Source organism: Lagopus leucura, unplaced genomic scaffold (genome assembly GCF_019238085.1).
Source record: "Lagopus leucura isolate 7727_CA_CO unplaced genomic scaffold, USGS_WTPT01 Super-Scaffold_100015, whole genome shotgun sequence".
NCBI classification, from domain to species: Eukaryota; Metazoa; Chordata; class Aves; order Galliformes; family Phasianidae; genus Lagopus; species Lagopus leucura.
This window is the reverse complement of record NW_024962269.1, coordinates 2,529,564-2,556,956: the sequence shown is the minus strand read 5'-3', so window position 1 is coordinate 2,556,956 and position 27,393 is coordinate 2,529,564. Positions and strand designations below refer to the sequence as shown.

General features: G+C 40.4%; 1 long non-coding RNA gene across 1 annotated transcript in view; it reads right to left on the bottom strand.

Moving 5' to 3' along the window:
- Nucleotides 1–16,869: 16,869 nt before the first annotated feature.
- The window catches only part of LOC122182736, a 48,292-nt gene continuing 37,768 nt past the window's right edge, over nt 16,870–27,393 (bottom strand). Inside the window, exon 3 of the long non-coding RNA XR_006179969.1 lies at nt 16,870–17,108. This is a non-coding gene — a long non-coding RNA (uncharacterized LOC122182736). The remainder of the gene's footprint in view (nt 17,109–27,393) is intronic.

The window sequence follows — 27,393 nt, the reverse complement described above, 5'->3', positions numbered from 1 at the left end:
TCAGTGTGAAAAAATAAATAACAGAGAATAATAAAAAAAAAATGTTTGGAATTGGTTCTAAAGTATCTAAAGACATGTAAGCTATTAATATTTATGACATCAAATATTAGTTATATTTGATGTCTAACGAAGACTTGTCTGCTTCATCAGAAATAGCTTTCTTATTTTGTCATGCATATAGAGCCAGCCTTATTAATAAAACAAAATACCACAAAGGAAAACAAGTGGAGACTAAAGGTTCTGGTAGATTTTAAGGGTTTGTATACATGTTATGTACTTATTTTTGATGGTTTTCCCTGTAAACTACAAGCTTGGGGAAAAAGAAGATAACTTGAGTGTAAAGTTTAAACTGCTTACAAATAAGAGAGAGATGTTTGAAGCTGAACTGCCTTGTCTGGGAAAAAAAAAGAGCTGCTACACAGCACACTTGAGAATTGTACATCAGCCTGCATTCGCAAGTCCCCAAGTCAACAAGTGGAGCAATGCCCAGTGTGGGCACAGGGCTGCACATGGCACCCACACAGCGCCAGATCCTGAAGCAGGATGGGCTGCATGGGTGCCCCATCCCCTGCTGGCCAGGACGCTGCCTGCCCTCTGCTCCCCTGTCTGACTGGCAGTTAAGAGACAGCATCGTTCAAGCAGCAGTGGGTATGCCTACAGCTTAGGAAAACGAGGTTCATTTGCCAGCTCACTCACAGACCCATACTGTGTCCTCAGGATCTTACAAAAGATGGAATTGCAGGCAAACATACAACTGTTTTCCTGAACTCAGACCATATGACACAGGCCTCAACTGCCTTGAAAGCTTATGTATACCCTCCCCTCTAAAACTTGCATAGGCTTTCATAACAACCCGCATTACCTGCTTCAGCCTCTGAGTATCTTTACAGTTAGTAGTCCTGACACATTAGTTACATACTCTTTGCCACAATAATTACATATAGAGCTCCTTTGTGCCCATAAAGAAACCAACAACACTTCCCAAAGTCAACACTTCCCAAAGCAGCACACAAGTGCTTGTGAAGAATTCAAATGTTATGGTAGGAGGTATTACAAGAGTACCTATGATTGAGAAAATAACTGCTGGGAAATATGAAGCTCAGCTGAAAGAAGCATGTGCATCAGAAAAACAGCACAGCTGATAAGCTTTGGAGGGAATTAGCTTACTGCTGTGTGTCTGTGCAAAGCCAAGTGTCTGAAAAGTTCAGCAAGAGGCCAGACTCTCACGTTGAGTACCTGACTGTACCCTAGAAAGATGAGCTTCACAAGCTGTTAGTGAAGACAGTATGAAATCCCTGCACAGATGGTTTCAGTTCCTCAGTTCCATACTTAACCAGTGCAACCTCATAAAATGAGAAGATAAGCAAACTCAGTAGAACAGCTCACTTCAGTTCAGTCTTTACAACCAGTGCTTACAGAGAACACCCAATACCAGGCTCCAAGCTACAGCACTACTGCCCTCACCAACCAGGACTGTTCTTTCCATGCTTCAGTTGACATTTAGGCTTATCTTTATGTCTTTTGTCTGTGTGAGTAGAGGTTTTGGGATGAGTTGGTACTCTATGTGTTAGAATATATGAAAAAATTTGAAAGCTTATGTAATTATCCATGGACAAAGGATGCATGACAGTTGTTTTGAACAGAAAAATCACTCTGTGAATGAAACAAATTCCAGTAAGAAAAGATGTCACACCCACAGTACAGTTAGTCTGATGACTTCACAAAGACAGCTAACCATTATCCATGTTCTAATCTTTAAAATGTAATTAACTGGCATTACGTAATTCTGGCAGCACAGTAAGAGCAAAAGAGGTCGAATGCAGTAAGTTCTAATTTCACCAGGCAGGGAATGCCATGCTGCCCAATGAAAGCAGTCTGTGTTGTAAAGCTTGAACTTGCATCTATGCTTCATAAACAAGGGGTGGACCTGCATCACTGAGGAAGAATCCACAGAAGGCCTTTTTATCTGCTAGGCATTATGACAGGCATGTCCAGCCCGCAGTGTGTGGGCCACACACAGCCCCACAGCTTGCATTGCATCCACCTCCTGCCCCGTGCCATCATGTATGGCTCTTCCCCACCAAGCAGCCCAGCCCAGGCCTGTCATGCAGCAACAACCAAACCATCGGTGTGCTATTAACAACGCCCAGCTGGAACCAGGACACAGGGAGGGCACAGTGCAGTGCCAACTCAAGTTATGGCAAATAATTTTATGTATTTTGATACACTAGCTAAACACAAGCCTACAAACAGAAAAAATTCCAACCATGCTTTAGTTTTAATAGAGGAACTTGAGAACAAGTTTTCATCACTGCTGAAAAAATTAACAATCTTTTGGTGTATTTGCAACTCCATTTTCAGTCAGTATAGACAGATCATCTGTGAATTTTCAAATGGGATATACAGAGTTGCAATCACATATTCAATCAAACATTTGAGCATGTCTCTTTATCAGACTTCTGTAATATCTATCTTACCAGGGAAGAATACCTCTAGCTTCACAATCACACCTGAACTCATGTCATAATTTTTTGACAGTACATATATTTGCGAATGACAGCTTTCGAGAATTAAGTATAGGAAGAGTAAAATTTCATCAAAAATCTCTGACAAACATATTGAGAACTCACTAAGAATTTCAACCACTTCCATTAAACCAAACTGATGCAACGGTTTCACAAGAAATGAACGCCAAATATCCCACTATTTATGTCTTTGTTGGGTTGCCAGAAGTTTGGACAGCCATGCCTTAAGGGATTATGAAGAACTGAATTGGAACACAGCCCAGATGCAATGTCTCAGCGCAGGACCTTTTGCCTGCAGGTGAGAAACTAGGCTAGAATCTGTCCCACTTCTTTTTGTGGTGAAATGGCTTCTGGATACAACACTGATGGTTGTGCATGAGAGCGCTTATTTTGTTGGTCATGATGGAAATCCTGACGGGTACTTCAATCTCTTGGAAAATCCTGCACTACTTTTCCCTAGCATGAATGTTCCCTGTTGAAGAAACAGGACCTCAATTCTACTGCTATATAAATCTGATATGGAGGAACCATTAGGATACACGTCCTTCCCTAACATAAATAATATGTGCATTATTAGAGATGTAATACATTAGCTATGAAAGATTCTGTAATTCAGCAACAGTCTTCATCTCTGTTTTGCTGAGGAGAGCAGATGGCTGTGAATGATTTCATTATTTCAGGACACATCTAAGTTATGTCTGCAGTGTTTATTATTTCTTTACTATTTCTTCGACCATGTACATCTCTTACCTGGTGCACATGCACACGTACACACAAAGGAAAAAAAGAAAGCAGAGATGATTCGGCTCCTCAGCTTAGCCAACAGATGTTGCATTCAGTTGTTTCCCATTCAGTTTCTAGCGCTCAGCAGGTCTGAAACTGGGCCCTGAGTGAGAATTTTTCATTTGTTTGCACAACAAAATCTCCTGCTGCATTCACCAGTGGGGCAGGGTGAAGGAAATACATCCTTGCCCTCCTGAAACTGGGAGGAAGCAACCATCTGTGGGAAAACTTGTAGAAGACAGGAAGACAGAGAGATGTAAGAACATAGCAAAAAGCAAAAAGCAACAACAAGATGACATCACTAGGATTTAGAGGGCTTGGACAAAACAACAAAAGGAGCAGGATACTTGTGTATTAGAAGGAACTAATCTTGAAGACTGCACTAACAAACCTCTTTCAGATTATATGATTACATGGTCAAAGGCACAAAACAGTTAACTATGTTCAAATAAAACAAAATGCAGCGCTTTTTTTCTTTTTTTTTCTTTTTTTTTTTCTTCTCTCCTAGAAAGAAAACACAACTCTAATTCCATCTTGATCCTTTCTTTTAAAATTCCAAAGCAAACAGGCCTGGAATGAATTAAGAGCAAGTATTAATTTAACTGTGACAACCAGCTTTCTAACTGAGGACAAGTTATGACCTGTACATTGCTACAGGCAATTCTGCTAGACAGCTTCTAGCAATGGTAACAGTGACAGACATGCCCTTATGTGCACCGCACAGCTATAAGAAATCTGTCAGGGAATTCAGTAGGAGCAGCATCTTTCCCCTATGAAATTGCACCAAAGTGGTTCTAGATTACAGATTTATTTGAAGATTCATTACAGATTCACTGTGGGTTAATATCTTGTCCATAAAGATAAGTACAGCTAAATTTTTGGATTTGTTTCTACTCAGAATGCAGTTAGAGTTCACCTATCCACCCCACCATTCAAGACTGACCCTGAAGCCCCCCTTGCATTGCCCTGTTGTGGTAATGACAAGGCCCAGCTATGAGGTGAAAGGCTCCCTTGCATGTGTTTCTTTGAACCTTCTGAGCGGCAAGAAAGGACAGAATTGACTGTGATCCTAAATCTACCCCAACTGGCATGAGAAAGGGCTTGCAGTTTGCACATGATGTTTCTGCTGCATGTAATTAATTGTGAAACCAGGTACTGGCTATATATTGTGTGCTAGTGTGTGCATATGCATGCAAGTGAATGCTGATGGCATTATGTACGTGGACATATTCCTGGATTTGGTTTTAGAATCTGTTTTTAGAATCTGTTTTAGAATCTGTTTTTAGAATGTTCTGCAAATCTAACTAAACTGAATCAATTTACAATAAAAGACTCTGTGTGGCTCTATTTATATATCTTTCTTATGCATTTGTCCAATCAAAATGATAATATAGACAAACTGTGGACTGCAAAGTGTATTATCCAGCAATATCTCATTATTATGCAAAAAATCAGATATTCACAGCAACTGTCTCATCTATTTATTGTTTGGTTACTCATCTGGAAATTTTAATACTTTCTTCAGGGGCAGGGGCTGGCAATAAAAAAATAGATCTATATATCAAACCTTTAACTTCCAGCCATCATTGTGTGCCATAATACAGATGGAGTAGCTATCAGCTCTCTTTACTGTGTTGGTTTATTTACTTCAAGTAAGAATAAAGATTTAAAGAGAATAAAGTCACAAAGTCCACTGTGACCTAAATTTCAATGTTCCAAAGTAGAAAAAAAAAAATCTTGACACACACAATAAAAAACTGAATGTAGTAATTAATATGCAGCTGCAAGACTAATTAATTTATTAAAACTATGCACCCAATCTTAATCTTTGAACTCTTTTTTTTTTTTTTTCAAGCTCGTGAGTGGTTCTATTGAAACACATCAACTCCCCCATGCCAGGCTTGCATCTCTCTACATGTGGGTCACATCACAGCTAACAACACTGTAATCCAGAGATGCTGCCCCTTAGTCTAACAGAGCACTTCATTACAATGCTCTCTTCAAGCATTTTACTGGTCCTGCTGAACTTTGTCTCTAAAAGGGACAGTGGCACCACAACTGAGAGTTTGATATGTAAGAAGACAAAACTCTTGGGAAATTTCTGTATAGCTTCCATTCTTCTAACCAAATTCAGCATCAGCAATCAGCATCAGTAAAGAAGTGGCTTACGTAGAATGAGCTTGTGAAATTTTAACTGCCACTGTGCCATCACAGTTTCATCTACCACTTCCTAATAATTCCAGGAGAAGATTCCATTTTCTCAAAATTAATAGAGCTTGATTTAACAGGCTCAGCAGCTCTCTTTCCAGCCACATACTTGTCTCCTGTCACATCTAAATTCTCCCCTATTACAATATTAACATCTTGCTACTGCCATTGGCACTTTTCAAAGCACACAGTGGAACTCAGAAGCTCCAGGTTCTATCTCTATGCATGTTCTAAATCTGATGACTCTCCCAGTGCATTAGCCAAATATCTTTGTTATACCATTCTGCACGTTCCTTAACTTCACGCCTCCCTCCCATGTTTAGTATCTCAATACTGCATGTGGCTCTGTGGGGACTGAGCCCCCTCATTCAAACTAAACTGATTCCTGCAGGAGCTCCATGCACTTGGAGCTCTTTTCAAGACCTTGATTTTGCTGGAAAAATAAAAAATATATCACACGACCAGTTGTGTGCTTGGACAAGACAGTTTCACACAGCTCTGTGTGGTTTCTGCTCTCAATCTGCAGCCATTGTGAGGAGACAAGCCAGTTCTGTGCAGATCCCACTGGCCTCTGGTTCCTCAGTTGTCACCCAGTCCTCAGCAGGTTCTGGATGCCAGCCCCCATCTTGCACTCAGCTAGAGCAACTGCTTCTGGTTTCTCACTTTGATAGCAAGTCAGCCAAGCCAAGGTGCAGACAATTTCCTCACTAAAGGCCACCCGCAGGAAATCATCGCCATTCGCTACCCAACCACACCGACCAAAAAGCTGTTACAGATAGACAATAATCCCTTAAGTGAGTCTAGAAAGGAGAATTTATCTCCTGGGTAACATACGCTTAGATAAGATTTTCATACTTTGTTTCAAATTTTAATTACATGAATTATAACTTAATCATTAAAAAAAAAATATTGAGAAAAAGAAAAAAAAGACTCACTACAAGAACTGCATTATTCAGAAAGAACAGACAGATTAAAACAATGTGAGATGGGAAATTGCTACCACACACATTGCTTTTTAGCCACCTTGCCACAGATGCTCTCACCTGCAGTGGGACAAGCCTGAAGGAAAGCAAGAACACTTTCCAGTTGTTCCCCTAGCTACATGCACGCCGTTAAGATGACTGCGATTTAGCATCCACGTACCAGCCATTGCACATGCTGCCTTTATTATGCTGGCTGACTTGGAATGGCCAAACATCTACAGAGGATTAGGAATTCCAGGCAGAAGTGTGGAAGGATTTCAGGAAATAATTCCAGTGCAATTCAGATTTTTCCTGTTTACTCGCTGAAAAAGAAAATTTAGCTTCTACTGTTTTGTTATGCTGTAAGTTACTGCAGAATTCAGAACCTGAATAAGTCAAAGTGAGCATTTAGCGCTCGCTCCCCGCACTTTGAGTAGTAGTAAATGAAGTGACCCAGGGCCTGTGCAGATCCCCAGTGAAATCAAACTGCTCTTTGCTACAGGCATTTGAACAAGTATAATAACTGGTAGGCTCCCAGCTTACTAAAATCAGGCATGCTCCATATGTTCCTTTCTGTTTGGAAAGCTGCTAACAAATTTGGCAGGCTAGTACAACCTAAACAAAGCATACAATGTCACAGTCTTTGTTAACACCACTGATTGCAGACATGCTCATAGTTGCCAAGCACTGCTTTTTAAAAAACTTCCATTTTCTGTAGATTGTAATAAAATATCAGCAGAGCTTTATTTTCCATTAACTGCTTTTGGTTGGAACGTGAAAACAACAATCACTGAAATTGAGCAATTAAAAGTCGGTCCTTCCAGGATATTTCACAGCTATTTTGTTCATTCTTGACACTCTTCTACAGAAGTAATCAGAAAAGAGTGAACTAACCTGTCTTAGGAGTTACTTAGCTTGTCAGCTGAGGCTCTGGAAAAGTTGCTGCATGTCTTTAAAAAGAATCTAATGGCATTGCTTGAAATTGGTTGAGAAGTGATTGATGGGGTTATTATCATCTTCTGCTTCTGTTTACCCCAAATTAATCTAAAGCAGAGTTGTAAATTATTTAGGTGTTAATATTCACTACCCTTCGTCTCCATAGACTAAACTGAAATTGAGAATAAGTAGACCTCCTTTAGCCCACCTCCAAATAGGAAAAGTTGAATGTTCATGCAATAGATAACTGCTTCCTGCCTAGCTCATCACATCTGAATCACCAGACTTAGCCTATCCTTGGAGTATTACCTTTTATGAAAGAAGAGGTGCAGTTCAATTCAAACTAACGTTACATTATCTCACTTGTAGTGTCTTTCAATAGCAATTCTTGACCTTTCAATAAAGAATCTAGATGAATTTGAGAATAATTTGGTCCTCATTCAAACAAGCGTGTAAGCATTTTGTTAAATCAGTCCTGTAATTAGGAAACCACTTCACTATCACATTGTATTTTCAGCATTGATAAAAGATGCAAAAGGAGAAGTATAATTATTTGGGGGATTGCAGGTGCCCATTGTGCATATATATTTCTACCAATGTCAGAAAGCTTGGGATAATTCCTTTCAATGCTGCAGACTTGTCAGAAGGCAGGCTATATACTTCAGTTTGTGTTTGTTCTCATGACAAAGGAGAGAGAGTTTACAAGCATAGAGTTTGTAACCTCTTTTATGCAGATGAGATTACTTCTGGAGAATTCTTCAAATAACTCCTTTACCCACTGAGACTAAAAAGAGGAATCCTTTGATTTATAATCTGAATCCAAAATAGTAATCTCACAGCAAACTGCCCAGTTTCAAGTGATGGTAGCCAAATTATTCTTGAATTTTGCCACTGTAATGTAATAAACCAAGAAAGCAACATTTTCTGCAGGAATCTGAGACTGAGCTTCCAGAGAAAATAAACCTTGAGAATCTGACACCTGAACAAGCCAGGTTTTGAAGCATCCAGTGTGCCAATTATTTTCAGTGAATTTACTGTCTGAAACAAGAGGCATAAAGCTATTACCAATATATCCTGGTAGATAAAAACTGTCAAACTAATTAACTAAAAAAATACAATAAATTATTTCTATATAGAATCCTAATTCTCATGTAACATTTGAACTGTAACTTCCAAGATAATTCTGAAGCTCTAATCTTTGGTTTCATTTCCTACACAGGTAATTCCTGTTCTCAGATTCTCTCCAAAAAGGCATCCTGTTACAGGCTTTGACTGTCTCCCAGTTGCAGCTGTAATTATACTGCAGTTTTAGAGTTGAGGTTTATAAACAAATGGATGGATGACTCCTTTGCTCCTCAGTTAGGATTTCAAGGTCTGTATTAGAATTACTAGTATGACTGATCTCAAAGCTGGAAAGACCATCAAGAAAGTGCAGGGAGCTGCTCTTTAGCATCACAGAACAAGAAAATGATCTGTTCAGAAGCCAAAGCATTAGGTTTGGCTACAGTATTCTCTGTCGTCATTTTATGAATCATAGAATGGCTTGGATTGGAAGCAGCCTCAAGGATTATCAAGTTGCAATCCCCCTGTCACAAGCAGGGTTGCCAGCTGCTAGATCAAGTACCAGATCAGGCTGCCCAGCGTCCCATCCAACCTGGCCTTGAAGTCCTCCAGGGATGAATCATCCACCACTGCTATGGGCAGCCTGTTCCAGCACCTCACCACTCTTTCAGTAAAAAACTTCCCCCTGACATCTAATCTAAATCTCTGCTCCTTTAGTTTAAAACCAATCCCCCTTATCCTATCACTATCTACCCTTTAAATACTGGAAGGTCACAATGAGGTCTCCCCACAGCTTTCTCTTTTCCAGGCTAAACAAGCCCAGCTCCTTCAGCCCTTTTTCATAGGAGAGGTGCTCCACCCATCGGATCATCTTAGTGGCCCTCTCTGGGCCCTCTCCAAAAGCTCCACATCTTCCCTGTGTTGGGAACCCCAGATGTGGTCACAGTACTCTAGATGGGGCCTCACGAGGGCAGAGTGGAGGGGAATAATTATCCCTCTGTCCCTGCTAGCCACCCCTCTTCTCATGGAACCCAGGACACCATTGGCTTTCCGAGCTGCAAGCACACTCTGCTGGCTTATGTTAAGTACTTCAGTTCTTAAGTACTTGAGTACTGAGTACTTCAGCCTTCTCTGTATCTGTTGAAGCCAGTTCCCCTTTTTCATTATCAAAGGGGGTACCCACTCTTTGGTCTGTCTCTTCTGGTCTATGTACCTATAGAACACCTTCTTGTTGTTTTTAACATCCCTTGCCAAGTTCAGTTTCATCTGCACCTTGGCTTTTCTAATCCCATCTCTGTAAGTCTGGGTAGCATTCCCATATTCTTCCCAGGTGATGTGCCCTTGCCTCCACTGTCTGTACACGCACTTTTTTTCCCTCAGTTTGCCCATCAGGTCGTTGCCAAGCCACACTGGTTTCCTGCCTCCCTTGCCTGCATTCTTATTCTAAGGGATAGACAGCTCCTGCACTCTCAGAAAGGCATCCTTAAAGAGCAGCCAGTTTTGCTCAACTCCTTTGTCTCTAAGAACTTCTTCCCAGGAGATCTTGTGCAACAATTCTGTAAACAGCCTGAAGCTAGCTCTCCTGAAGTTCAGGGTCCTGACTGCACTCTTTGCCAGGTATGCATTCCTTGAAATCACAAACGCAACCAGAGCACAGTTGCTGCAGTCCAGGCTGCCTCCAATCTTCATATCTTTAATGATCTCCTCCATATTGGTGAGCACCAGGTCCAGCAATGCTTCATCTCTGCTCGGTCTGTCGAATACTTGAACCTGAAAGTTATCACCAGTGGACTCCAGGAATCTCATGGATCCCTTCCAGCTTGTCACCCCTAATTTTAACTCACAGACTCTCTGTCTGTTTTTTCCTGGCTGTTTCTCAGAGGGAGCTGCTTGCAGTCAATCCACTCCTTAACACAGAGGGCAACTCCCCCATCCCTCCTGCTTGCCTATCCCTTCAAAAAAGCTTATAACCTCAATTGTATTGTCCCAATAATGTGAATCACCTCACGTTTCTGTGATGGCAATATGATCAAAGTTTTCTGAGTGCACTATGGCTTATAACTCCCCTTGCTTATTTCCCATGCTGCGCACCTCAGTATAGAGGCACTTCAGCTGGGCTTTCAGACACGCTGCCTTCCTAGAGGAGCCCTCCCACAAACCCCTTGGGGCAAACCCGAGGATTTCCCCCACCACTGCCTAGAGTGACAGCATTCCCTGGCTCTTCTCTGTCACTTTCCCTCAGCAGCTTCCAGAAGTTGGAGTAACTTCTGAAGCTAACATTGGTACTATTTTTCTGCTGTGGATTTGGCAAAGCAGAAGTCATTTGTTCAATATGGAAGTTGGTCTCAGATTCACATTCATTTAATCACTGCATGTCAAAGGATAGGTCAAGTAATTTCTGGACAGCAGAAATTTAGAAATTGAAGAGTTTGAAAGAGAAAAAATGCACATGCACCTTTCCTAACCAGATGATAAGCTCAAGCGCATATTCAATATCTGGGGTTTTGGAATACACTAAAGCTGGGAATTATGCCTATTTGGACAGGCAGTAATTTTATGTTAGATTTCTACTAGCTCACAAGTACCCCAAATAATCAAATTTTACAACATGATGGAGAAAGCAGAGAGAATTCTCTCTGTTCTATTCTCCAATCCAAAATGTTAAAGACATGCCATAATCACTGAAATTAGTCTTTCATTGCCACTAAGGAAATTAGTTCATGAAAGTGTTTTGTTGTTGTTTATCATTTCTGCCTAAAGATGCTGATCTTTGTATTGGTTACTACCTGTTTTGTTACCTAACATGACAACCTTCGGGCTGATTCTCCATGGCGGCCTGAAGAAAGGATTTGGTTGCAATCTTTGCTCTGCTGCATGTGCTTTATGGGGGTTAAAAAAGCTGCAGGAGTCATGACCAACTTCTTTGGCTATTAGATGTACAAGTGTAAGAAACAGAGCTGTTGAATCAGCTGAGTTCCGTTCACCTGTGTCTGACATGGGCCCTCATAGAAACTGCACTGACTTCTTCAGTTTCAGTCCCATCCCTACACCAATAACGTTCCATTGGTTTTATAACCTACTTTGTTCTTTACCACATTAAATCTTCCATCTGGAGATTCCAAGAATCTCTGACCCGTGGAGAAAGCCAGACAGAGGGTTTGTGGGCATCTATGTCTGCCAATACGACAGGCTGTAAGATAGCAGACACTTGGGAAACCCAATAAAGCCAGATGGTTTGTTAAAACATATGTTATATAAGAGCACAGCCTGTAGGCACCCTGAAGAAGACAAGCCTATGGCTAATACTGGCATCAAGGAACAACTGAAATCACATAGGAATCACTTCAACTAAGAGCAAAACCTAACCTGCAGATTCACGCAGGGAAGTGCAGATGAGATTAAATCTGTTTGAAAGCACAAATTAAAATTAATTCCCCAAATCAGAGACAGAGATGCAAAATTTGCATGCCAGCAAGTGTTTTCCAACTTCCTAAAATCTGTCTCTCTCTACACGGAGTAATACGGATCACATATTATGAGCACAATCTGTTTTTAACTCCTTTCAGTGACTGAAGTCCAGACTTTTGCTTCTGCTTACAAAGTGCTCGACTGTGTTGTTGCTAGCAGAAGTCCTCAGAGAACCTAAATATTTACGAGGCCTAAATATTTACACAAATCTTGAAAGCTAGATTGATACTACATATTTTCTGTATTGACCATTTATCTTTGTATCACATTTCAGATTAAATATAATTAAGTATGCAAAAATAGTTTGGATGTACTGAACACATAGAAGCATGATTGTTCCTTTCTTGTATGACCTTCCACCAGGCAGCTTTCCACACATGTTACTAAAAGTGCTCTCTGTGGTAGGAGGTAACTACATGAATAACTGTATGGGGCAGGTATTCCTTTCTAGAGGAAGCAAAAATGTATGAAACACTTTAATAAAGAGTGCTGATAGGAGCAAAGGACAAGCATGAGAGTGAATCTAAAATAACAAATTCCCATTTGGTTCCACAGCTTTACACCTTGGCTGCTGCACAAATAGCAAAGCACCAAACTGAGACCCCAAAGGAAAGGACACAGTTCTGGACTAGATCTATGAGCAAAGAGGACATGAATGTGTCAGCAGAATCGATCAAAAATACACCTTACCATTTTGGTTTATATGCACCCTAGAGCCAGGTGACCTGGACAGTCTGAACAGAATAGATGTCAAGACAGGCAGCCTTTACTGCTTTTCCTTATAAATGGACTACTAACAGCTACCACATTTCTCTTTAATTGAGCAAGCAGCTTGTTTGTCAGCTGATGTACATCTGCTGATCATTTTTATTCCTGGGACTCCGGGAAGCCACAGAAGTTCCAAAATTGCCAACAGCAGGTAAATAACAAGAACAAAATAAGGAACTCCAGCAGAAGGTAAAGAAAAGGCATTTTAAATTTCTGAATTTCACTGGATAAAATAACTGAGAGTGGGCAATTATGGTGTTTCTGCTGCTATTCCTGCTAGCAGGTTATTGGCATTGTCAATGGGAACAAATTCTTTCCGGGTAATAGCATAACTTTTACATTGAGTTGTTATTGCTCGATCATTTTCAAGAAAGCAAAGAACATACCAGGGACCAAGGTAACTTTGCTGGTTTATCACTAACATAAACAGTAAGTGGGAAGTCGTGTGAAATGATCTCTGTGTGTTTGTTTTGAAAGTTACAAATATTACACTATTCCTTAACTCAATTCCTTCAAGACTCCCTTCTTTTCCTGTGCCCTTCCTGTCCGAATCCTAACTTTTCATCAAGGAAGCTGATTTCTTAGCACTGCTATGGAACACAAACCTTTTCAAATTTCCTAGTGATAGCGAGGCTAGGATGCTCTTTGTATATGCTACTTAAACGAATTAAATCAACTCAAATGTGTGATCTCTCCAGACAAAGATGAAGGTTACATAGTTTAAGGATGAAATATAGACCATCCTCTACAAAAGCACTGTGTTGCAGTTTAATTAAAAGAATTCATTAAAGTCGTGCTCCATCCTAGGTAATTAGTATGCATAATTTATGCTTTGCCTAATACACAAGGGCAGTAGCCTGAATAATAAACTCAAGTTAACCTTAAGTGGAAGAAATTGAATGGTCAGATGTTTATTTAGCTCAGGTTTGCTCAAGAGCTAAGGTTAAAGAGGTGAAATTCTGTTATAGTTAATTAATTTCTTCAATTTTCTTCATAAAATGCTGCCTACCAAGTGGGATGAAAGGTTTTTTTCTTTTCTTAATGAAGGATATCTCTCGCCCACATCAGTTACCAGCTCTGTTGCACAGAGTCTGTGATGATGTAGACGCAGTTTCTAGTAAGGACCTACCCTGAAAGTAGGTAGCCCTGGAAATTTTCAGTGAGACCCAAGTGTAGCAAAAGGCTCCAACACCAACCCTCAAAGGAAGGGCTTTGTAATCTGAAGTCATTGGCTTTCACAGCACGGTGATCTACTGCCCTTCCTACCTCCTCTTCCAGTTCCCGCCTCTCTCTGGATTGATGTAACTTCAGTCGCATTGCCTCACTGCAAACCAAACCAGGACACTGATGTGACCAACCAAAAGCAAAGTGATACAACACACTTTATTTTGATGAACTATTTTCCATAGGATTCAGTTCACAATATGCTTAAATATGCCATCACGTCATTTCTGAGTGCCCACAAAAGGATCAGCAGTGACTCGAGTTGGAACTGCTGCTGAATACCTTTGCAACCTTACATCCATCGAGCACTAAGCATCTGTTCCATAAAGCAGAGAACTGAAAGCCAGGCCTATGACTTGCAGATCCTGTGAAAAGCTACAAGGATGTCAGGCAGATTTGTAATAGGCAGATGGAAAGAGTTAGATGTCTCAGAACAGATTTGTTGCTTTCCTAGAGGAATTCTGAAGTTCAGTGACAGAAGAGAAATCTTCCCCAAAGCCTTCTGGTAACAACACAGATCAGAAGACAGTTCTCTCCATCCTGTCAAAACTTTTGCCTTGTGCACTCTCACATTTCTCCCTATTTTATACCCACATTAGCAATTCACCATATTTCCAATCTTTAAAAAAGAAAATCTACGGTTGATTTGTTTTTTTTTCCTCTGTTGCCTGTGAGTAGGGAAACCCCCTGCAGTGTGTGGGGTTTGGATTAGGCCTAATGGAAGATGCTGAATGGGTTTTATCTTTCCTTCAAATTATTTGATTGCTGCTTCCTATTATTCTTTCATGTTCCAGCAACAGCATAAAAACTGGAGGCATTTGGTAACATGGGGAATCCACAGCCAGAAGCCAGGTCTTTGTGCATCCTCCTCCTGTGATAGTTGCTCTCCTAAGCAGACACGTGACACTTTGTAACTCTCAAATACAGAAGAAAGACTATCTAACCATCTCTGTACTTCTTTCATTTGTCTGTTTTGTTTTCAGCTGAAGAACAAAGTCATTCTGAGGTATTATCTGCAATAATTTTAGGAGTTTTGCTCCAAAATACATAGATGATGCTAAATCGAATGAGGTCTATTCCAAGATGCATCACTAAGGAGCCTTTCTTTGCTTTCTGTTGTATTTATTTGTGCAATGGCCAATAAGGAAACTTCTTCTAAGGGTTAGCTATCATTACTCCACAGCTTTCACTGATGATCCTGGTGTTGGCTTGAACATCTCCCACTACCGCATTCACAGTAGAAAGAGATGAACAAATGAGAGTCATCCTGCAGAACCAATTGATACCGTATGGAGGGCCAGGACTCAATCTTACTGAAACTGATGGCAAAATGTGAGCTATATTTTGCTTTAAAGGAAGCTGAATTTATGCTGATTGAAATGGATTCAGCAGTCCCAACAATAATCTGCCTTTCTTTGGATAGGAATGCTTTGTTTGCATGGGTGTCCTTTGGCTTCAGCTGGTAGCACTCAGCTAAGGCTTGACCCCAGAACCTCTGAAGTCTGCACAACTCTGCGAGTACACAGATTTGGTCGTGCCTCCTGGAATACATAGCAAGAGAGCAGTGCCAGCCATAGAAGCACAGCAACTTTAAAAACTAACGTGTTATTCGTGCTACACATTTCTGGCTTTTTATGCTCTTTTCTAGAAACATTCAGATAATTCAGATTAAATTTTAATAAGTCAAAATGATGGATGAAAATCATTTTCAGCCACATGTGCACGTGCTTTCAAAAATTCATGTGTATGAATTTTAACCATTCAAACATGAAACATAAATAACAGAAGTGTCCAATTTTAAGACCAGCTACAAACTTCTAACAAAACTCACATTTCTAGTACTAAGCAATGACCAGCAGATACAAATGTCTCTTATAATAATTAAACTGCATTTCTTTTTCCAAAATACAAATATTCTCTCGTTTTGAACAAGTATATTTGTGGAAACTCTTACTGACAAAGAAAACAGTGGGAGGACAAGCAAGTTTTACAAAGCGGAATCCACTCTTCCGCTCTTGAACTGGAGTCTCACTCAAAACATCCAAACATACACAAAGCTCACTGCATTACAGAGAGAAACTCGTTTTGCTACAGCTAAGGTACGAAACACGGTCACTCAGTTTCATACAGTTTCACAAAATGCTATTACAACTACTGCTAAATTTGAATATTTTTCTCTTTTTTCCATATAATACCATAAAGTAAATTAGACCTTTTCATCATCTGTTACCCAGCAATATGTAAATGCAGAGTTACACTGTAAGTACGGTCCAAATGATCAGGCAGTTCTAGACCTTGGAGAAGCAACTGAATTGGTCAACAAAATTATTTAAGAAGCAGAGCAATAGATTTTCTGAAATTAATCAGAACGAATTTCATAGTTATTATTAACTGTAGGACGTAATACTGTGACAGATTTATTAACTTTATTATTAAGGCTTTTGAAATTGTTTCTAGATGCATGGCTAGATGCACTTCTGAAAAAATTGGACCAATTCCATTAATCTATCAGTTTTCCTATCTTTAAGCTATTCTTTGCTGGCACAGTTTCCCTGAGGTGTCTATGCCCTGCGGGAGCAGCAGGCTTCTTGCCACAGTTGGACCCCCTTCTCCCCATAATGCTACCATCTAGCTTGCTCCATTACTTTTCATAGTGTGGCACGTGTTCAAAGCTCTAACAGCATCACTTCACTGGGCACCTCAAAGGGTGTCAAAGGGTGTTCAGCATATTAAGCCAGATATTTATTTCTCTTGGAGTCTATTTTTAGGTTTATTGAAAATAAAAATAAAAAAAATAATTAAAAAAAAAGAGGCACAAACAGAAGCCACTCTTAATACAACAAGTACTCAGCAGCTACCTGCAAGGCTGAGGTGTAACACCAGCTACAGATTCATTATGCTCACTAAATTACACTCATCATTTGAGTTTCAGAACTCCAGTACTTACTTCAGTGAGTAACATCAAATAAGTAAGCAGAGCAAGTGAGTGTAATGCTCAGAGTGGAAGTGCTCTGTGTGGAATCCGGAGCAGCGTTATTTACGAATTCCATCCAGTGTGAATATGCAAGACATGGACATCAATCTTCATCCATTCCAATTACAAACAAAGGTAATCCCATAGTCAAGCATACATTTAGCATTAGATGGTGCATATTTGGGCAGACCTGAGAACCTGAAGGATAAATATTGATATATTAAAACAGAGTCTATTACTCACCTTCTGAATAAACCACTGATTTTAATTTACTTACAATTCTGCAGTAGCATATTTCCAAAGAGGAAATTAGATTTCTGCGTATCATAGCAAATCACAAAGCCAAAATGTCAACTTCATATATCAAGCAATTACTTGTAATGTTTATTTTTGGGGGAAAATTTTTACATATATTTACTTAGAAAGCCACATGGGTCCCTCCAAAATAAATAGGGGCTATAATTCTTGCCAAAAAAATCCACAGTTCCAGAGATCTAGTCATCAATTTCCTGCAGCATTAATGAGGAAAGGCGCTGAGACAGTCATTCATACTGTCTTTATGATAAGACTAACCTACAGGGCAAATCAAGATTAAGGACAAAGGGAAGACAAATGAATAGAATAAAGAAGTAGGTTTCTTAAATTCACCTCCTGATTTTTCTAAACATCTTAAATTTGTAAGTATTACACTGAAAGATCACATTAAAAATTATAAATGTTCTCCAGACAAGAAACTACCTAAAAGATGAGGTAAAGAGGTTTGTTTTGTTCTGGCTTTTTTTTTTTTGCTTTTGCATTAAGCATTAAACTTACAGATTTATTAGGCTGGAATTGGGTGGGAAAGCCAGTCCTTAAAAGTTCTGGAAATTGCTACAGGTCATCTTTCCAAGAAGAAAACAGTTGAAATTGAGACAGACAAGGTCAGAAGGTCACGGTAACTCGGTCCTTTAAGGCCGTACTTCAGCACTTCCACATCTCAGCTTTCACACCAACATATTTTTGTTTGCATATTTGCTTTTTTGGCTTCCACGCTACTTGGCCAGGAATCAGGAACTTAGTCCACTTTAACCCACAGAAAAGTCTGGAGGTGTCTTATCTTACGTACTCAAGAATAATGGATTAGAAAGGGTGGAGAAGCTCACCCCCTAGTATCCAGGACATACAACTCCCCTCATAAGCCATGAGCTGCTCAAGGTGGCCATGCCTAAAATAGTGTGTGACCGTACTGTCATAAAGGACAGCATTAAATACAAGCCTCTGTCACACACCTGCTCTTTCTCTGCCATAACCAACACACCCATCATCCTGATATCTGGACATCACTTGCTCAAACTTTGTGACACTTCAATGTTTGTAACACTACCTCTTTCTGCTTTTGCCAGGCTGAGCACTTCCATTTCTAACAGACACCTACTGTCATTATGAAATGACAACTTAATGGACGTGGGCTACAGACACTGGAGCTGATTCTGCCAGTGCCAGCCCCAAACCAGAAGTCTGGGGGTCACTCCACCCTCAGCCTGGCTGCACGGAACTCAGATGAAACCCAGAAGTAGCACAGCAGTGTTGGTGCTGGCCAAGCCACAAGCCTGCCAAGGGTGCTTTCCATCACTGTGAATGTGTCCTCAGCAGCATGCAACTTTGCAATACATATATTATTCCTGCAAACAAGGCTTAGCTTCCATTAGCTAACAGGAGAGCTGTGCAGCTGCAGCTTTTCACTCACAGCACAACCTTTCCAGACAACAACACACCCAGCAAGCCACTGAGACAGGTGATTATATTCTTACCCAGATTGTAAAAAAACAACGGAGGCAAATAGGTGTCATTCACACTGCTTTCATGAAGGATGAGCAAATACCATCAGCATATCCATTTATTCTCAGGTGTGTATTTCAACCCTCTCAGCCATCTTTTTTTCAGTACTTTCTGCTGCCTATCTCCTCCTCTATTTCACAGAGACCATCTCTTTTTCTCTCACAGTAGCTAGTGTGACTGCAATAGAAATCACAGACAAATTTACCACTAAGCCCCTTTAAATGTGCTACTAAGCCCTTCAACTCCTAATTGATTTAGGAGGTTGGCCCAGCTGATAATATTCTCTAATCCAGACACCGTATGTGTGACCTGATGGAATCCCATCAGCTCTCAGGTTATACTCACTGTTCCAAGGGCACTCTCTCAGGCAGGGATACAACACCTCAGTGTTCCACAGCCCACTGCAGGCTGCTCTATGTGAGCTCTTTTAGTGAGCTGCCCACTTGTGCCAACTCAGCACCATGCCTATGTGGCACAGTATTTCATCCCTTCTGTCCCTGTTTGCCTTATCTAAACATGGAGAAATGCTCCATGTTATGGCTTGGATTTATAAAAGAAATTTTCCTGTTTAAGTTCAGTATCTAAGCCTCACTCCTCACTGTTTTGGTTGCAGTTTGGTAAGACAGCAGCCTGCAGCAGGAACTTTCCAGCAGATTGCCAGCTGGTAAGGCTTCTTCTCGGGAGATGTTCATATAACCTCCCTGCCAGGTTTTCGTTGTTCAGAAACGTCCAAACCAAGAAATCATCCCTTCTAGCCCTCTCCTTCTGGTCTAACCAGATGGACAAAAGCAACCAAGTAAATGAATAAAGCAGTGAGAAAGAAAAACAAAACAAAAATAATTTCTGATTAGTTTTTGCTTTGCAAAACATTGACGAAATCTCCTGCAAAGCAGGAGCAAGGTTAGGCACAGCCACCAGGACCTCCTGCCAGCCCCGATGGGCAAGAGAAGTGCAGCTCATCAGCATCCTCAGGAGTCCTGCCCACGGCTATGCCAGGGCAGAGGAGTGTGTCTTCTCCATAGCTTGTTTCTTTAGCTGGGAAAAGAAAGGCCCAAAGGCAAGCCAGAGAACTGATTCAGAGCATGGAGGAGACAATGGGAAGCCTGAAAGAAAAATATCAACGTCTCTTGGGAGAAATGCAAATGTATTGGCACAGATGAAGCATGGCAGGCAGGTATGAGCAAATACAAGGGAAGTTTTAGGGTGCCACTAAAGCATTCCAGCAAGTCCAGAGCATGAAATAGAATAACTGAGCTATCAAATAATAAAACCCATCAGCCAGACCCACTGCACCAGCCCCAGTTAGCTTCCTTTTCCTGTCAAACAATAATTTTCTTCTAATTACTCATATTGAATATTGCAAGATTCTTGAAACTCACTTAGAACAGGATCTGCTCAGAGCTTTAAGTGCTACAGAAGTTAAATAGTAGTACCCCATATAGTACTTCTTGACTGCTTGATGATGGATATGAGGAACTGAGCCCAGTTTAGGTAACTGCATCACTGTGCACACTTAAAAACAAGCTCTCAAATGCGCTGCATGTTGATTATGTTGATGTAAAAGGAGAGAAGTTGTCACACAAATTAAGACAAAAAACAAGAACATTTTGCCTTGGAGTTTTAGTCCATAATTTTTTTACACAAAGACTTTTCTGCAGTATTGTGCAATAAACCAATAGATCTCAGACTGAGCCACATGAACATTAACAATGTAACTTGCAGAAGCTGTTCCCCACAAAAATGTCTGCATTTGGTGCCTTCCATTGAATTTCCACTGATGGAAGGCAAAAATCTTTAGCTGAGGTTGGACCAAAGGAGCTCCGGGCATGCAAACAACACTCATCAAAATGAAGGAAAATAGACCTGTGAACTGTTGCAAAAACAGCGAAAGCAAAGCCAAGGCCTTCTGGCACACCGCTGCCTGAGCAGCAGCTGAGCTAAGAGCAGCTCTGCACATGAAGCTTCATTTGAAATCTTTGCACATCCTTGGAACAGCACATCTGATACCAGCAGGGTTTACTCAGTGCTCCATCCTTCTGAGGGAGATAAATTCACTTCTGTAACAATTTACTGAGTGTCATTCTTTTGGACTGAAAAAAGAGAGATCATTTTTACTCTGAATGAACTTGAAAGATCTGGCATATCTCAAACACAAGCATCTTGATTAAAATCTGTTCCCTTTCCACTTCTGCAGCACAGAACTGCATATGCCAGCTATATCCTGTCTTCCAGTCCAATGTAGAGAGCATTTCAGAGAGCTGCAGATATACTGTCTGAAGAAAACTGTCTGGAAGCTTTCCAGAGGACAGGCAAACTGTAAATGTATGTTACTACCTTTACACAGCTTGTGGCAGTCCTGCCTGATCCGTAGCTCAGTACCCTTCACTGACTAAGGGATGCTCAGGTGCAGCACCAGCCTTCAGCTACAGTCTGTTCTGGAGCACTGCAAACTGAAACTGCTGAGTTTCATGTGGCTCAGACTGCCTGTTATTCCCAGCAGGATTTGATAACAACCCAGATTTTTCAGAGCTTCCAAACACACAAGTGGGAAACCAGCAAACAGATATTTTGATGTTTGACAGTTTGTGCTGCTCAGTGATCAGGTGCCACCAAGCCTCGCCGCAACTGGCATCTCTCTCAGTGATTCCACCACGAAGCTCTGGGAATGCTTCTGAGATGCAGCATTGTGAAGTGCCTCCAGATCGATGAATAACTATTCAAAGCCATTCTTCTGGCTTTGCCGTGACTTTTGGGTGCCTTTCAGGAAAAACAAAAGACGTTCTCTAAAGCAAAATAAATCTCCTCTTCCACCACAAATAACTGCTCCTTTCAGAGAAATGGAAGAAAACCTCAAAACAGAGACAGAAAAATCCAAGGTTTTGGTGCTTGCAAGATTTTAACTGTATTTACAGTGGAAAAACTGCATTTCTGAGGCCACGATTATCCCATGAAAGGCTCAGAATTGTACTCGATACTTTCCAAAGTGGGAAGCAAGTCTTTTTGGAGCGAGCTGCAGGGAAAGCAAGCTATTCCCTGGCACAGCAGACAGCTAGGGCAGTCTCCAAGGCAGCCCAGTGGCCATCCGAGAGCCCTGCGGAGCCAGGCTTTCTGCCGTGACAGAGGCGAGAGGCCACAGGAGGCAGCAGTCCTTGCCAGAAACGGCCGCTGCCTCCTCCACGCCCCAGCTCACCGCCAGCTCCCCAGCCCGGCTGCGCCTCTCCCTTTCCACAGCAAGGCGACACCGAACTCCGCCGGGTCACATCCTGTCCTCTTCACAACGGTCCTTGCACTGCTGCTGGGGACAGGGGCTAGCAGAGCAAAAAACAACGGAGAAGAACATTTAAACCCAGTTTCTGGAAGGTGGCTGTCAGAAGCTGGCTGCAGTTTTCTCCCTGCACAGAGTGCTCAGAGATAAGGTAAGGTGCACAGTGATCCTGAGCACTACTTCAGCCAGGCCGTGGCTCCTTGCAGTCAGAACTGAAGCACTGGGGTGAAACATCTTCAAAAACCATCATCAATGCCTTTGTCTCCTAGAGCAAAGCAGCTTTTGCATTACACCTACTTGGTTGGAAACAGTTACAAGAAAAAATGGCAAACAGTTTTGAGAATTAAATCATCGGTTCCACCCAGGAATTACAACAAACATCTACAGACACCGAATTAATTTATTTTATTTTGAGCAAAACTCTGTGTAAACGTGCCTGTCCTGGGGAAAAGAAAGGGCTGTCCAGCTTTCGCCAGCCCTGCACTTTGCAAGAAGGTATCAACTTCCCTTCGGGTTGCCTTGAAAAGGCCTTGTCTCCCTGATTTACACAGGTATGGCGTGAATGGCTCAGCGGCTGAGGCCTGCTCAGCCAAACACCCATGTGTGCATGAAATTAGAATGTCAACATTTGATTCATGCTGCCAGGCTGTGACTGTGAAACAAATTATGTCAGTGGGTGGCAATTGCAATATTAGTCTAAGCAGATAACATTTAGCTAAAAGGAGGGGCTCAGTTCGCACTCTTCTCCTTACCATTTTAATATGTCAACATCATTATAATTGGAAGGCCAGGAATTTTGTGAGAATGGAAAAAATACAGAGGCAAGCAAAGATATTAGAGGTTGAGAGCAAGTTTACGATAAAGCATAAGGCAGCACAACCCAAATAAAGGTTCAGCAAATTCCTTGCAGCTCCCCACTGCACACCTTCACTACACACAGTTCAGATTTATCAACAATCTCCTGCCCTATTCCATGATTTTAAAATAGCAAAGATCGATCGCCATGGAATGTAAGTGAGAAACAGCATGTGACAAACCTACGGCATGCTGAAAGCTGCATCTTCAGGGCAGAAGTGCCATTTACTAATTAATTTTTTACAAATAAAGCCTTGGAAATGTTCGGCTTGAGCTATCAAACTTTAAAATGCATGGAAACAAGATCATAATCCAGCTTCTTCTCAATTAAAAAGAAATAAAATTAACTTTTAGAAGACTGAAAGAAAAACCAAGTTTTCCTAAGGTGCTCCTAGCATTTCTGAGTTGTTTCCCACACGGTCAATCATTTTTGAGATGTGAAGTCAGTATTTTGTTGTACAGACTTTAAAAGAAAACATACTTGAAACGAACATACGATACTCAACGTTACCTATTTTTATTATAAAGAGTAAAGAAATAAATACACAAAACTAAATGTACTATAGAGATTTAAAAGACATAGTAAGACTAAGACATAGTATTGCTTTTTTTTCTTGCTTTCCAAATTAATTCCCAATAAGCCCTATGTACCACAAGGCAATTTTGCCACAGAATCCATCATACTTCTAGCTCCTTTTTATTTTCCCTCATTTTAACTAGCAAAATGGCAAAACATCAATTTAAAGTTTTATTTCATAGCAAACACCCACGTTGTTAAAGTTAATGCTGTGAAAAATCCAACTTGTAACAGTGAAATGTTTATAGAAGCAACCATTCATTTAGTTGTAGAACTAGGCTTCAGCTATCAGCTTCATAGTTAATGCTCAGAAAGACAGAGTTTTTAGATGATTCCACTAAAAACTAATCTATCAACTTTATTTTCCAACATATAAAAACTAGCTTTAGCTGAAAGCCATTAAGAGGGAAACAGCTTGCATCCAACTCCTCTGCTCACCACCCTGTGCTACCCCTATTCCAGGGTCATCCCACACCAGTAAGTTTGGCTCAACCCTTCCTCCTTTCGTTTAGTCACTATCAGTGAGCACATCATCAGGTTCAGCCTTACTCTCAAGTGAAGGCAACCAGAATTTCATCGTCAGGTCGAACTCTAACTGCCCTACTCACTAGAAAAATGTCATTGAAGTTAATGAGCCAAATTAATCACTGGCATAACTCCACTGACTTCACCAAGGATCAATGTGATTCAGTAGGACTGCTCTGTAGACGGGGATTGGATACACAGACATCAGTGGGATCAAGATGGGATACATAATGAGAAATCCAGATCATTTATTCTCCAGACTCCTCAAAGACTGATCTAAATTGACTTCAGAAAACACACATTGTAATAAGACATGTAATGCATGTGGCCGAGCTGCCATTTCACAAGCTCAAAATACTTCAAGTCTGCTGCCAAGATATCTGCTACCAGTGACTTCCAAAGGTCTGGGACAGCTTCTATCAAGCCACTCAAGTAGGTGATCTTTTAAAAAGTTATGTGAAAAGAGTATAAGAGTTTCAAAATATTTTGCTCCTTGGAAAACACCAAACAGAAGGCGCAGATATAACTGACTCCCTTCTTGCAACTGCACTTGTTTTACCTACTGAGACAGATGCTACAGCGTGACTCTTCCTAATAATGATCAAAAAAACATGGGAAAAAAATCACAGTAACAGATTGCAATTTTTCTGCTACTTCACCTACTTCAGGGTACGTGGTTTTGGAATCTTTTCAAAGAGAAGGATTTTTCATTCCAAATCTTCCAGAATTGTTCAAATAAGTACAAAAAAAAAAAAAAGTTCAAAATTGCTTCTGCTTCTTTTTCTCTGCAACATAAACTATTAAACTCTTCCAATGAGTGTGTGTTAAAAGTTACTTCTTTGTCCAAAAACAAACTAACAAAGGAAATACCGTTTTCCATTCATTAACAAAATAATAAGAATATAAAAAGCAAAATAAAAGTAAAAATAAGTGAGGAATTTAAAATAATTTGCATATTTGAACTACTTCATACTGAGGAAAAATGCCTGGGCAGAGCACTGTATCTAATTTTAAAGGCTCAGCTATCCACCCTGTGCACAAAAATAAGCATAAACCATCAAACTTCTCAGAAGGTAATTTGGTGACACTGCCTGCATAGAGGAAAGCAGAAAAGACAGCACTAAGACCGCAGGAAAGGTTCTTTATGGTGTAGTGACAGCCTTGTAACTTCTCCATTATGATGAGAACCACAGCATAAAGATTGCATTATCATCTGTGGTTAACTGTCAAATGCATTTTAATGCTTTATTTGGGAGAGCTAAGTAAAAACACAAAACAGTCCTCCTCTTCTTAATCTACCCATCTTTGAGAACGTAAACGCAGCTCATACTTGTGTGTCAGCCTGGGGAGTTAACTGTATTCTTTCAGCTTCATGTAAATTCCTGAAGATCAGAGAGCTGAGTAAACAATATTTTGATGTAAACAGATTATCAACATGAGAGGAATGACCGTCTGGTCACCCGTGGGGGTTTATTCACTTAACACTTCCACCCCATAAAGACAATTGTGTGCAATCAATGCATATAGGGCCTTTCACAGAGTTGCTAAGTGATACGTAGTGTCAACAGAAAAATGCGTGATGTACAGAAGGGCTGCTGAACAGCCAAGAGAAAACAACACACATGGATGATATTTTAAACTTAATTCAGTGCGTTATGAAGATTGTGACAGGCACAGTGGCTGAGCAGAAAGCACTGCAAAAATTTGACTTTATAAAGTTGGATCTCCCATGTGTGTAAAGAGTTTAATTTGGTAACAAGTGAATCACAGTGCAGAACAGTAGCTGGTTCAAATAGGAAAAGCCAACCCAGCAGGGAAGCACTGAATATTCATTCATTGGAAGGCACAGCAGTCATTTTACAATCCAGGCTTCAATATATGAGCAGATCGTTTGTCTAAGATTGTATATGCATTCTCTCATTTTCCTCATCTCTGGAAACTATCTTAGTAAAAGCCCAGAAGCTGTTTTCAACAGTTTCTTCAGAATTTCTAAAGAAAGGGAAGAAGGTTGAATGGCATCACATTGCCCCATACAACCATGAAAACCTGTTTTGTGGGACATTCTTGAAACCAACCCAGAAAGAAACCCTTAAGAGGTTTTGTATTTATTTACTCATTCTCTCCCACCACCCACTTGATAGGTTTTATATTCAAATGCAAAATATATCTGCCTTTGTTCTAAGGATTCAATCTGATTTTGGTTTGATTTACAGAACAATCCTGAGAAATCTGATCTTTTGCCAAATTTTATTTTCTAATAGCTGTGTGCAGTACGCAGAAAATTTACAATTCTCAAAAGCTTTTCTAAACTGCTTTCAGTACTTCAGCTTACTGCCACGTTCAAAGCACGCAGAGACAGTTCACCGTTTTGGCCAAATACATCCTTCATTGCATCTCTGATCTATTTTCTACAAAACAAATCTTCCAAACTTGCAAAATGCTTTTCTCACAAGCTGTTAGGGAATTCTGTGTTGCTCAGGTTGCTGCCGACAATAAACAGGCAGTGTGAGGCTCCTGGGTGACTGAGTGATTCTGAGTGGATTAAACGTAGCTCAGTCAAATGCATCAAATGAGCCTCACTAAGCTCAGCCATTTCCAAAGTTTCAAAAAGCAATTTTAAAAGTTTGTTTTAAAAAGTTGTGTGTTTTTTTGTTGTTGTTATTATTTGTTTGGGTTTTTTTCCTTCTTCATAGGTGTTTAACAGTTAAAACACTTGGGGAGGACTTTAAGTGAAAAGATTCTTAGAGAAAATCATCTCCTGAATTGCTGCCTCGATTCAGTTGGATGAAACTGTTAGCAGAGTTCCTGAGCTACAGCTGACCAGCTGGCGTCCCACTCAAACACTCTCCAAATGTATTTGCAGACTTCGGCCCAGCACGCACAGATCAGTGCAACTCTAAATATGCACAAAGTTCATCTGAATGCAATGCGGTAAGTTGAGTTCACACAAAATTATTTGATGCATTGTTGCTAAAAGTTGCTGATATTTATACATTTCCTATTGGAATAACACCTGGCAGGTAGGAGCAGGGTGTCTTTATTCTCTAAACAGCAAAAATCAGAAATGGTCTCTGCCCTGAAGAGACTGCAAAGTAATGATGGATGCCAGGTGAGAAAAGGATGGGACAAGCAGAGGATCTGGACCTGAGTCAGTGATCTTTAAAGAAAATACAGACAATTCCTTTAAGTGTAAGGCAGAAAAGTGCTGACAAGGAAGGAATCAACCTGTTCGAGAAAAGACGGATAATGAGGTTTGGGATCATCTCAGTAAATCAACTCATACATTGATTAGGCTGCTGGATTTCTAAATTGAAAATATAACAAGCCAATAAAGATAAACTTGGAAATCTCTCTCTGGAAAGGTAGCTGGGTACACAATAGTTTTGAGGATGTGAAAAATGAAGTTCTTTAAGCAATCAGTTTGTAGCTGAATTTTAATTAAT